The sequence below is a fragment of the Falco rusticolus genome, chromosome 7 (genome assembly GCF_015220075.1).
Source record: "Falco rusticolus isolate bFalRus1 chromosome 7, bFalRus1.pri, whole genome shotgun sequence".
Classification (NCBI taxonomy): Eukaryota; Metazoa; Chordata; class Aves; order Falconiformes; family Falconidae; genus Falco; species Falco rusticolus.
The window spans coordinates 34,058,103-34,072,056 of NC_051193.1; the positions used below are offsets into that span (position 1 = coordinate 34,058,103).

Consider the following 13,954-nt stretch of genomic DNA (forward strand, 5'->3'; position numbering starts at 1 on the left):
TCCTACAACTGAGCCATGCACAGCCTAACAGTGTCACACTGGTGCTTTCACCAATTCTCTGCCCACACCAAACACAGTCTCACAGGAACTCGGGAAGTGGGGTGCATGCATGCACAGAGGCAACAGTGCAGAAGGAAGACAAGAAACCTTGAAATAAATGAGAGAATTTGGAAATTTTCCTATAGCAACGCATCACTGAAGTTTTCTTGCAAGAATATATTAAATTCATAGTAGAATTATTAGCCTTTAGAATGTCTTTCCCTTACAAAACATAAATCAGGCAACAAAGATATTCTTAGTATGAACACTATAAAAGTTACTTTATCCAGACTTACTTTTAAATGTGTATTTAACAGATGAGAATAGAAGTCTTCTGCCAACAAAGACACGTATTAACCCAGGAGAATCTAGCTTCAGACTTCCTAACCATACAAGATTCTACTGAGGTACGCACCCACAGTCCTTTACCCTGTTGCAAAAGGAACAAAGGAAGAGGAAATGACTAATCAAAGCATCAGCACATTAATATATTTTGGTATGGGAAAAGGGAAAATTGTAGTGGGTATTTTTAACACTCCCAACAAGAGAAGGCATTACTATACATATATCAGCCGCCATGGAGGCTCAGCAGCTCCCAGGAGGGTTAAAAAAGGAGTGTCCCACAGAGGAGTTCTGTATTTTCCATTTCCCAGCATGAGCTCTGCTGGAAGCAAAGCACACCACAGTGAAAGTGCGGTTTATCAATTCCGTGATGATGTCTTCGCCTAACAATAAGCCTGGAAAGGAGGCATAGCTTGGGCAAACAGCAATGCCTCAATAATAATGGGTGCACTTTGACTTGAACTGCAGGGGAAGCCCAGCCTGGAGAGATGCTCTGGGGGCAAAAGGTGAGAGTTTCTTAGATCCCTGACACCAATAGGAACTCCTGCAAGTCCCCATGCCACCCAGCTCTGCTGGGCAAGGGATGGTCTCACCCACAGGCTGATCAGAGATAGGGGAAGAGAAGTCTCTCCCTGCCACAGGTGGCATCTGGCAAGTCACAGCTCACCCACATGCCACAGAGCACAATCCCATCCTGTACCTTCCCAAGCTCAATTCCCCCAAACTTCTCAAAGCTCTCCATCGCCTGCCTGCACATGCAAAGGGGTCAGGCTGCCAGCAAAACACTGCATCTTCAAGTCCTTCCTGGCAGTTACTTTGCCACTGCACCTACACAAGCCAAGCCACCAATGTCCCAGTACAACTGGATTTAGTAACTGGTTTCTAGTCCCATGCTCCCCCTTGTCAGCTGCCTCCATGGGAAGCTCTTTGGGACAGCCACAGTAACAGATTTGCTCAGAGCAAAAGGGCAGAAGCCTGAAGGACCACTGTGATAACCCCAAAATTAGAGCTTTCAAACCCCTTCCTAAAAGAGATCAAAACGAATCAATCTAGCAACAGCCCGCTACAGTCATTTGTGCAGTGGGATGGCACAGAACAAAAGCATTGCTCACCCAGTAAGAGAGGAGCTGGACTGCTGCCTGTCTGTCCGGCTGCAATTGCTCCCGCACTTCATAATTAAGGGCTACAATTCACCCTTTTTCTAATGCCAAATCCCAAAAGACTCATCGTAACAAAAGCATTTTAAATACTAAATGGGAAGCTATTGCTAAACCAACTGTAATGGTTCAGATCCCCCTAGCTCCAACTCTGTTGAATGCAAAAGATACAGAGAAACTAATATTTAATGTTCTTGCAGAGGGATTTGTAATCAGCCACCCCGTACACAGCCAGAAGCCTGAAGCTTAAGCAGGTCTTTACCCTAGTATTGCAAAATGACAATCTCAGTCATTCCACCAACAAGATTTTCCCATTATTTCTGTTCAGTGTGCTGTTCCACACAACTATACAAAGAGATTGGACCACTGACAAAAAAAAAAAAAAAAAAAAAAAAAAAGTGCTTCATTAACCTCTTGGTGACTCAACAATCCTATTGTTAAGCAGCAATGGACAAAAAGAGATGGATGCTCTTGTCTATTTGAATTCCTAAAGGAAAAAAGAGACAGACCCACTCTTGAACCAGGCTGCAAGTTAAGGAGAGTTAACTCATACAGGGAAACCAAAACTCTTAAGTGATTGTGAATCATATTAGATGTAGATGCTTTCATGTGATTTCTCCTAACTACCTGAAGCTTTAAGATATTTTTTACTACACAGATTATGTCTAAGTATTTGAGTGACCTCCCTTTAGAGAAAAGGGAAAGAAAGTGTGATTACTCCATCAAAATTCCTGTAAAGTGGCACAGACCTAGCTAAATGAGAGCATCAGAAAGCAGCATTTGAAACAAGATTGCTGTACCCCATTATCAGGCTAAGTCTTAATAATTCTTCAGCTAAAAAAGGGAGATGAAATCAACAGGCAAGATTTTTCTCTGTTTTTACCGAATAGAGTATAGTGGGGGAAAAGGTGGGAAAAAGTATCCATTAGTTAAACAATCGAAGTTCAGAACCGTAATAAATTTTAAAATATGTCTAGAGTTTAAAACTCAGGAATATGCAGTTAGTTCTCAACCCCGAGATTTTAAAGGGGCAACTTTGGTTTAGGCTAGATAGGAGAAATGCAGGCTCAACATACAGAAGTCAAAGTTCCTATAAGTTGACAGAGGCATCATAGAGTTATTATCAACACGCCCAGCACAACCACCTAACTAGGACTTAGGAAGTATGAGTACTACAAGCCTCCCCAGGAATTGCTTCCTCTTCAGCTTACACAGCTGTGCAAGCACTGCATCACCATGCCTATTTTTGCTTTTAATACTGTATACCACAGTCATAGTTCAGAAAGACACAAAAACATCGGAAAAATCCCAACAGCCAGGCATGAGCAGGCATTACTCTCTACCCTTGCTTCCCCCTGTGCACGTACAGCTATGCTGCTGTGAACTACACCCAAGCAAACAGGGGCCAGACCCACAGCTCGGCTTCCTCCCACTCATACCTTGCAGGGTGGGGTTCAAGACAGAGGACAATGCTGGCGTAGGAACAAGTGGGTAGTAACGGGCCATGAATGCATTTCTGACTGCAAATCAGACTGACAATTGAGACAGTTTTTCCCACAAGGCGCTCAGTGCTGTAATGATGAATATGCAACCTCCATACAGAGCATGGGTGCCGTGTTTTATTTCACCTGGCCATACAGCAGCAGCCTCCTACTCACAACTCCTGCCACTTAGGTACAGAAGCAAACTAAAGCCCTAGGACTGCAGGGAACAAGTTTTAACTGATACAAGAGGCATCTACCACTCTTCTGCTAGTAACAATCAGTGAGTTTTAATCTGCATCCACATTAGGAACAGCACCTGCAAAAGAGGGTTGCATTGTAACTGTACATTAAATTTAAAATTACTTGCCAGATTAAAACATTGTTCATGCTCTATCTATAAAAGTCTTCAAACACAGGGGAAGTTTAGACATACATTCAGGACTCAGTTTGGACCTCAGAAGCTTGGGCTTCCTACAACACTGATGTTTTGACTTTCTGCTCCAGCACAAATCTGTACCAGCTGAAGGATGAACAGACTCCCACCACCAAGCCTTCCACAGCAGATACGAGTTAGTTGGACTGCTCCACAGCGAAGCTGTCCTTCAGCATTCATCCTAAATTATGTCATCACACAGGCATAAAGAGAGTGTTTCTATATACAAGCCAGATTCCTTACGCTGTAGAACATTGTACTGTTAATAATCTTAGAAACAGTTTCAAAATGGTTAAGGAACAAAAGAGGCTTTTGAAGTAATCCCTACAGGATCGGCAACATACAAGTTACCCCAGTGTATTTCAAAGTATAAACTGCATTATGAGCTGGAACTTTTAACTCAAAAGCACAATGTGAAATTTAAGAAATTGCTGAACTGTGGTCATTTCCCTACTGAGACTGGTGAAGTGTTAAGGTCCCTCTCCACTCTCTTTTGAGATACTGCATATAGCCTATTTATCAAGAGCAGCACTAAGGGCTCACTTCACCATCTGTCCAGAACACCTCCTGCTCTACAACAAGGACCTCACTGGCTATAGCTCCACCAAGATACCATGCTTTCAACTTCCACTCCAAGGATATGTGCTCCTAAACTGTAGCATCACACATCCCTCTCCATAAGGTTTTGTTTCACCCTTTTAACCTCTCTGTGCTTCATTTAAGAGTCTGCTGAAGGCACTCACACATGAAGAAGTGATACACAGTTAGCATCATTTCAGTGCAGGGACCCTTTAGGATCTGGACAGGCAGCTTAAGAAGGTCACGTACTCAACTCATGTGCAGTATTACGGCAAAGTCCAATGCAATATTTGCATCTTGTCTTAAAACACTCAGAGCAAAAGACTAAACTCCCCTCCAGTGCCAGGGAAAAGGCTCCAGCTCCTCCATAGACTGGCTTAATACATCTGAATTACACCTGGGCCATGTGGTGACAGAGCTTTCTTTTACCACCTTCCTTGTGTAGCTGTTGATTCCCCAGGTGAGCGATGCTGAGGCTTGCCAATGTTCCTCCAAGCAGCAGCAGCCCAGCAGACCCTGCAACACTCCTTAGCCACACTGGCCCCACTTCCACAATACAGTGCACTGCCTAACTCCGGATACAGAGAGATGTTGGGAGCTGGATGACAACACACAAGAACCCACCAAAGAATGCATTTGAAGATGCATTCAAAGTGCATCTCTAAGGGTTTCTCGGCTTTCCCCACTTGCGACCATAAGGACCAAGCTTGTAATAGCTTCCTAAAGGGACCTCAAATACACATTTCACTGTTTTCAGAATTCTAAATTCAAGTCAATAGCCCAACATCCCAGAGTTCTCCCCCAGAAACAGCCTCATAACACATGCGTGCACACTCAACTTTACTGATCAGCACAGCACTGACCTGAACTCAAGAACAGGCCAAGTTGTTTAAAAGGCCTAAAAACACTCAGCAACAGAAACGCAGAGTATTGAGATAATTTCTCTCATGCTTCTCTGGGTTCTCACTCCCCTTGCTTTAGTGTCCCACAATCTGCTCGCTCCTCCTTTGGCATGCAAAGACCAACCTAGCACTCCACTGCAACCAGACAGATCTAAACTTACTTGCCTCCAACTTTGGAGTAATAGTCTGAGGTGTAACCAATAGCCTGTATGTGGAGCAGGGATTAAGAAATCTACTTAGAAATAAGCACACCAGATCTTAAGCCAAGAAATTCTTTTGGCACACAAACAGCGTGGGAAAAAAGGTAGAAACAGGGAGATCGAGTAAGAGGGGGCTGAAAAGGCAGGCTTGTAATGGAAATATCTGACCAAGAATCTTCACAAGCCTTTATAAATTCTGAAACCTAACCTCTTTGCTAGCACTTTTCACATGCCTCAGACTGCAGACCATGTTACACACAAGTCATAACTGTGCCTCTGCAACCTTCCCTCCCACCCACAGTGCTCCACAGCTTACTGAATCCATGTGTTGAAGTCCACTGAGGTGGACAAGAAGCATACCTGTTCCTCCCACAACTGGCCTGCTGTACTGCCACTTGTGCAGAGAAAGCCTAGCTTTGTAGTACATCTTGAACTAGGTTCTAACTCATTAAAAGCTACTTTAAAAAAAAAATAAAATCTGGTTTTACATATGCAAACACTAAGCTGTAAAGAGGTTTACTAAATTTCGCATGCAACCCAATCCTAGCAGTGGCACAGCACAGGCTGGAGATATGGAAGTGAGCTTAGGTGAAGGTAACAAGGGAGAACTGTCAGTACTCCCATTCAGCTGCCACGGGAAAGCCCAGTAAAATCCTATCACAGCCTCCATAAATCCTCCGTGCAGCTTGGCGGTTTCCAAGATTTTGAGATGCTACCTCTGCCTCTCTCCTGGACAATGCTGCTCATTGTCCACGCTAGGACAGGCTTGGTGAGGACACCTTCTCAGCAAACATGGCAAACAGCTCCTCCTCAGTCAGAGTCTGAGCTCAGAGAAGCAAAGCTTTGTGGTCCTCCACCACCATCACTGTAAATACAAAACAGGGCAGCGTAAAGAGAAAAAGCAGCACACTCCTTTATCAGTCCATCGCAACTGAAGCCACACATGCTGCCAACAGGTATTTACACAAGCAAAGGTCAGTAGGTGTGACACGGGATACAGCATTCACCCATAAGTCCATTTTCTGCCAGCTTCCCAGCACCACACCCCACCGAGAACTGCAGATGCTGCCTGATCCAAGAGAACGACATGCCGAGTCTCCCCGGAGGACAGCAAGTTAAAGGAGGCAGAAACGTTCCTGCCTAGCCCCGGCGGAAAGGGCCCTTCCTGGCACAGCACTACTAAACTCTGGTAACTTCTCAGATGTGAGAATGCCCTGTCAAAGATCTGTTGGTTATGATCTGCTGTAGCTGAGGTGCTGCTCTCAGGTATACCTGGAGCTGAAACAGGGAAGAGCAAAAGAGATGCTGCAACTGGTTTCACATACCTGTTTAGCACAGCGTTAAGAAAAAGGCAATGCCTACATGAAAGCCAAGCTCAGATGTCCCCAGACAACATAAGCAATGACTTAGCAGACAAAGCAGCACTAATCATCAGAGCAGCCTTTCAAACCAGTTTGGAAGCCAGGAAGAAACATCACTTTCTGGGACCAGGTTTGGCCTCCCACCCACGCTGCAGCAGAGACCCCAAAAAGAAGACGCATAGGGGAACAGCCTTGGTCACTGCAGAGGAGTGGTTTCCCACTCACCCACCAGGCAACTGCCAGCACAGCAGAGCTGGGACTGTATGCCCTAGGGGCCAGGTCACAAACAGGATCAAGAGAACAGCATCAGCTGCTGGTGTCCTCTTGACATCCTCAGCTGCAGGTGCATAGCCTCTGCTTTCCCTTCTGTTAAATGGGAAGGTAAGCACCTCCATCCCACATGCACACCAGGGCAGGTGGAAGGTGCTGTGCAAGAGCCTAGCAGCAGCACAAGGCAGGCACCTGGGGGAGAGACATCCATATGAGCCAAATGCAAGTCATGAACTTTAGACACTCCTGTCACCCAGCAGCCCCCACCAGAGACTCAGGAACCATTCGCTTCCTGCAATAAACTGGACTTTTTTCCTTTGTACTCACAGAGTACAGACTTTTCAACTTAAAATCCCACAGCAAATAGGCTGAGAAAAAAGTAGTCATAGCCAGTGGTCAGATTAAACCACTAACAATATGAATTATCATCTGACTGATATTATAGGCTCTTTTATCAGTCAGTCACAATGCAGTCCAATCCTGGCACACTCCCTGAAGAGCTGCACCTACCTTGTGCAATAGCTTAGTCATCATCTTCCTTGACAGCTACGCACATGCAAATGGATTATGAGTCCACTCACATTTTCCCATGAAAATTTTCCCCTCCGCCCTACTACAAGCAGGACAGGAGCAAAGTGCTGCTGAGCAGAGGCAGCTTGCCCCCTCTTAGGGGAAAAGATAGCACTTATCTCCTGGGCTCAACAACTTCCTGTGCAGCTGCAGGCAGACAAAAGACACCTTTTCACATCACAGACAGCAACGAGATGTACCAAGATTTGTCACATCCCTGAAATAAGATACCCTGCTTACCATTTCCAGTCCATACCAGAGAGCGTCAAGCAGAATTAAGCTCGCAAGAAACACCTTGCAGGGTGGGATTCACAAGCAAAAGAATAAGGAGCCCAAAATAACTCAGGTTCAGCTTATATTGCTCAGGCAGGCAACAGCTAAATGAAAGATGATAACACTGGAGCGAGAGTACTTCCCCTCCACAGGATGAGAGCTGGATCGTTTTTGGAAGCACCATGAATCACGGGCATAAATATACCAGGCTTTAAAAGCCTTCAACACACATATAATTCTGAGCTCAAGCTTTATTTTCCCTGGGTTATTCAACACATCTTGATGAGCTGGACACCAGACAGGCAGGCTGAGAAGGTTAGCTATTCAATTAATATGTGCAATCCAAAAAATGAGAACTTGTGTTTTGCTGGACAACATCAACACACCTGACAAAGAAAAAGCCCTCCCTGATGCTCAGTTAGTCATTCAACTACAGCTTGAAGGAAACCAGGAGTTTTGCTCTATTTCCTCAACCTTACAGCCTAAAAGGGCTTCAAGATGTTTCCTGCAGCACAGGAGCTGTTAGCAATGTACCTGCTGTTCTCAAGCAAAGTAGTGATTTGCAGGATTGTCTGGCTGCAAGCAAATCCAGACAGGGCAGCACAGGCAGCAGGATCAGCCAGGAGGGAGAGTGCCCAATGGGAAGAGCAAAAACCTGCAAGAAGTGCTGCTTCAGGTACTTTATTACCACTGAAAATCCTGCACACCTGACAGTGACAGCAGCAGGGAACTGTTAATACTAGTGGAGGACAAAGTTATTTATAAATACAGATTATTAGTGCAAGAAAATTAGGTACTTGACAACATTACTAATATACAGACACACTTTCTCCAAGCTATAAAGCAGCCTCAGTGATCTACAAGCAAAGATGAAGTTTCTTTTGAAAAAGAAAAAAATACCATTCTTGTAATTAAGAAAAAGGGAAGGAACCTCATCTACTTCTCTTCAGTAACAGGAATTTAGGGCTGTGAATGTTGATAAGCAGCGTAGCCACAAAGTGCTAAAAAAAAAACAAAGAACACTGCAGAAAACGAGAAAGCTGCATGAAGTAACTATTCCACTTCTGATTAACCCACAAACCTGACAGTTCCTGTCCCTCTTCTCTCCCTCCCATCCTACACACACTGCAAAGGAAAATTCAAGGCTTGAAACTCCTAAACCATTTCTCTGCATCACATAGTTACAAGAAGACAATATTCTTTATTTGCATTAGAAGGAGTCTGAGAAGCAGCTTTCCAGAGTTTTCACATGCATAGGTGCAACACAAACTACTTATTTTTCCCCATTTTCAACAGTATCCAGGAGACCGACTTAAAAAAAAAGAAAAATCACCTTCAGTTAAATGGGAAGCATTTAAAAGGATCATGAGATTTGCATTCTTTACCATTGCAAATTATTAGTTTCCATAGCCATGACTTCCCCTTCCAACTCCCCACCAAGCTTCAATTAAAGAATGCTCAAGTACGAGTGGATTTTGACATTTATCATATCAAGACACTGGAACATCCAGGCCAACAAGATGGCAAGGCAGCAGAATTTACGCATTCCCAGGAGATCTCTGTTTCATTTTGCTGCATGCATAGACACTGCACCAAGCCTGCACTCTGCCCATTACCTATACTTAGGGACTGAGTTGACCCGACAGTGCCCCCATAAGCTCATTTATTAAGATTCACTTATTCATTCTAATATAATCTAATTAGACTGCAGCACTCCTGCACACAGGCATGACAGCGACCAAGGGGATGAGTTCAAAAGTAGGTAACCTGGCACAGATGCTGCTTTAGTTCTCACATGGCTGGCAGGGGTGTGCGTGTGTGCATGCAGGGAACACTTGCAGAAGAATGGCAGGAATTGCGGATGCATGCATACCGTCTCCCTGCCCTGAGAAGCACCTGGATCCTCTCTGCTCCTCTCCCATCAACAGCTAAAGACCAATTCTTCAATTGCAGCAGAGTCCAAATCAACATGTGGTGCTTATGGATGCAAAGGCTGCTGCTCCCGCTCTGAACTCATTGGAAATAACTGCCACCATTAAGTGCCATGGGGGCAAAAAAAAAAAAACCAAACCAGGAATCCAAGTCTCTCAGGCAGTGCCCACACCCACCAGCAGGCACAGTTGTGTTCCCAAACTAGAGACCACAGGCATCAGCCTGGAAGAAGTGCCAACAAGTCCACATTGTACCAAATTATTTTAAAGGCTCCATTCTGGCAAGAAATTGGAAGTTTTCAAAGCTCAGAAGTACCCCCTATCTCCTGTAAGCAGCTATAGTTCAGGCATGCTAACAGAAAGAAGCTTTTACATTTCTAAAAACATAAATAAATACTATTTTTTTTACAAGGCATCATGTGTTTTATTTGCTTGGACATCTTGTATAACCATGAGAAGAGAAACAGATTCCTAAGAGTCATGAGCTGGTAATTCTCCAATCTATCATCTCCATAGTTTATGCACAGTCATTAACAAGAAGTGATTTGTCTGGGATAGATTTGATCCAGCAACTCCCTGTCTCATTAGCCTAAAACAATCACCCACGGAATGTCAAAAAAGTTTGAGAGTTCAGTGCAGCAAGTAGCCCCCCCAGAAAATACTTTTTTTTTTTTTTTTTTAAATGTCCAATCCTGCTGCTTTGCCAACACAGAGCAGAAAGCTTAAGAGCTAAACACAGATTAATAAAATTCCCTGTATATTAAAAAGGTTTTGATGGGTAAAGGCAAAAGGTTTTCACTGACAAGGAAATCCTGAGAATATCGACAGGAGACTTAAAGACTTTGACTTGTTTAACCTATCAAAACAAGTGGTCAAGAGGGTATCTGATTGCTCTCTCTAATTACATCAGGGAGGGAAAACAACCATTTAAACCAAATGGCAATGCTAGAACAAAACCTAATTATACCAAGAGGCCATAAACACTATGAGGATGGAAATTCAGTGACTGCTGTGAGGCTTAGAGGAGGCTCTCCAACAGCTCTCCCACAGAGATGGGGGCAAAGAATAAACCGATCAAGTTTCACCCTAAAAGCAGTTATCTACTAGAGGCAACCCCAGCACGCATGGGTGCTATAAACAGGGAAACTAAACTTGATCGGGGGCTCTCTTCCACTCTCAGGTTCTTATCAGCCTGCTTGCTGCCACAGCTTTTGGAGCAGATAGCAGGAACGAAAAATCACCCCCTTCCTGCCACTCTGTCTTCTGCTTCTTCCCAGCCCTCCAGGACAGCACAGGGGTATTCACACTATTTGCTCAGGCACATAATTGGGGTATGATCAGGGAACTAAACTTGGGAGCTGAAGCTCTCACAAAGTCAATGGCGAGAGGTGGGTGTCTTGGCAGCAGCGGGGGAAGGGATTAGGAGCAACCAAGTTTGATGCTTAAAATAAAACACACGTCCTCTCCCCCCATGTCCTTAGATTTAAGGGTCTTGGTCAAAAATGTATTTAATCTATACCCATCACCTCTGAAAGTCAGTGGAAACTTCATTTTCTGAGGGATTTTGTTAACCCTGGGTTTACAGTATCGATGGTCAAGCAGTGATTTGACACTTCTGAGTCATAACCATCTAGTCTCCAGCAGTAAGAGTGGATGATGCAAGTGAAAGCTGTTACATGGCTAACCAGATTTTATACAGGCTTGAGCAAATCTTTCCCTCTTTTTCAAGGGGTTTCAAAAACAAAGTAGTTAGCAAAGTTATCCGTAGTAAGGGTTTACAATAGTGGGGGATAGAGGATCAAATTAAACTGTGTTCTTCATATCATACTGCTGCAACCTCTGAAAGCAGAAAGCGTCTTCTTGAGACTGGCTAGACAAGGAATGGGCAGAAAAAAATTAACAAAAACAGTATTTGGTAATAACTCTAACAGATAATTATGTTTCTATCCAAACCCCAAACTTTTCCTGCTGTAGTTACACACAAAAGATATTTTAATCACAGTATGCAGAAAGCAGCATCAGCATATGAGGCAAGAGAAAAAATATGTGGTAAAGCAAGTTGCATAGCCTGTTCGTGGACAGAAATTACAGTGCAGTTATAGGGAAGAGGTCCACAAGGCAGAGAAACGCTTCCAGCCCAAAGCAAGCAGGAAGACATTAGTGATCCACCAAGAGAATAGGCAAGAAAATACTTGAAAGAAGGTGGCGCAGGGGGAACTGAATCCCCTTTCAAGTTTTGCAGCAATCAATTCAGACTTTCCAGCGAGGGATTTTTGCCTTGTCATACATAAAGTGAAGTTAAATAGAACTTGTCAGTTAAGTCTGCTAAATACCATGTGTGTTGTTGGACAGAGGCAGCAAGAGAAACACTAAGGAAAAAAGTAATTTTAAACAGAAAAGAACTACAGTAGAGCATCAGCTCAGCTCCTCTTCCACAACTCACTTCCAAAAAGCAAGAAATGATCTTCAATTTTTTCTTACAGTGACCTCAAAATACACAGAGCCTCTGAAAACCAAAAAAGTTATAAACTGAAAAACCAAAAGCACGCATGTATGCACATCACTAGGTAGCATTTAGTATTGCCCGCTGCAGAAGAGATGCTATGCTGCATTATTCTTATTAACCACTGACATAATTAAAATACTTCATCAATCAAAATTAGTTGGGTACAAAAGACACAGCTTTTCCACCTTAACTTTCCTTCCCCCTGCCATACACCCAACCTCAACCTGTAGATCAGAGGAAGGCTTCCATCAAGGGAGTAAGCCTTGAGTAGAGGAGGCAGCAGGAGAGGCATTAACACCTCCAGGGTTAATCCAGCTGGACGCAACCCGTACCGGTGCTGTACCAAAGGACACAGACGATTTTCAAAAAATAAGATACCCCGGACCAACGTAACCCAGGAACACAGGAAAAAGCAGCATATTTCACCGTGCGCCGCTCGCACCACCACAGGAATACGAAATGGGCCAGCCTGAGCCGGCGAAGCGCAGCGCTTCATTAAAGTTTGCAAGGCCACCCGGGCGCTGCAGCATTCGGTTCACGCCAACCTCACCCAGGGGCCCGGGAGCACGGGGAACTCTTAAAAACCCTATTTTGGGGGTAAATTCCGGCTCTGCCGCTCTGCATAGGCCTGTGCCCCAGGCAGCCGGCAGGTAACAAGGCAAACCTACGGAAGACGAGCGATAAATTTTTTTTCCTACCCGTTTTTACCTCTTAACTTAGCTTCAGGAAGGTTACCCGGAGCTGTGCTCGGGCGGCACCGAGCCCCCCCGGCCCCGCCGGGGCCGCGCCGCCCCGAAGCGGCGGCGGGCCCCCGGCAGCAGCCACCCCACCGCCCCAGGACCGCGGGTGGGAGCGGCTGCTGCCCCCCCGAGCGGGGCCGGCCGAGCAGCCCCCGCCCGCTGCCCCCCTCAGCCGGCACCGGGGAAGGGCAGCGGGGGCCGCGCCGCCGGAGCCCCCCGGCCGGGCCGCAGCCCCGGGGCCCGCCCCGCCGCCCACCTGCCGGCGCTGCCCGCGCCCCGCGGCCCAGCCACGCCGCGGCCTAGGCCCACCGCCCCTCACCGGGCAGGCCGCGGGCAGGCCCCGGGCCCGGGCCGGCCCCTCCGCGCCGCCGGGCCGGGCGCTCCCCGGGTGGGACTCACCGTGAGGCGCGGCGGGCCGAGCCGGGCCAGGCCGTGCGGAGCTGGGCGGCGGGGACGGCGCGGCGGCGAGCCGGTGCCTGCGCGGCGCTGGCGGGCAGGAAGGGCGGGCGGGCGGCAGGAGGCGGCACCGCACGTCCGCCGCGTCTGCCGGCCCCCCCGGCCGTTACACGCGCGACGCCGCCTCCGCCGCGCGCCGCCCCGCGCCGCCCCCCCTCCTGTCCCGCGCGCGGAGCCACCCCTGGCCGGAGCCCGTCCCGGGGGTCCCCACGGGTACCCCCGGAGCGGGGATCGCCCACCCGCGCGTCCCGGGAGCCTCCCACCCTGGATGTACCCGCCGCCTTCCCGGGCGCCTGGGGATCGCCCCCCAGGCGGAGATGCCCAGAGATCTCCTCACCCATGCGTGGGGACCGCCCCCCAAGCCAGACCTGCCCCATGCAGGGACCCCGCTGCCCAGACCCCCCGCGCACTGGGGTCCCCCTGCCCAGACCCCCCCAACCTCCCTAATTAACCCCCCTGTGCCAGCCGTCCCACAGCACCCCTCTCCACCCCCGGCCCGGGGGCCTGGCAGGGTGGCCAGGCAAGGGGACCCCACGGGCCCGGGCCAAGCAGGCACAGCGCACCCCGGGGCCTCCCGCAGCACACGAAGGCCACCAGGACACCTCCCCATGACCAGAAGCACGGCTGGCCCCTAAACTTCCCTCAATTGCCTTAAAACCACGTGGGTCTGCAGGGAGGAGCGCAGCATGCCATGTACCAGGGGCTTGTTCA

At 47.2% G+C, this 13,954-nt stretch overlaps 1 protein-coding gene across 9 annotated transcripts in view; it reads right to left on the reverse strand.

Annotated features, from left to right (window-relative positions):
• KTN1 (kinectin 1) overlaps window positions 1–13,344 on the reverse strand; it is a 78,044-nt gene extending 64,700 nt beyond the window's left edge. For 5 of the 9 annotated variants that reach the window (XM_037394862.1, XM_037394863.1, XM_037394858.1 and 2 more), the window contains exon 1: window positions 13,187–13,343. The gene's annotated coding sequence lies outside the window, so the exon portion shown is untranslated. Of the gene's footprint in view, window positions 1–13,186 lie in introns of all 9 variants that reach the window. The other 4 variants (XM_037394866.1, XM_037394859.1, XM_037394865.1 and 1 more) reach the window with 2 other exon arrangements.
• Between the last annotated feature and the right edge of the window lie 610 nt (window positions 13,345–13,954).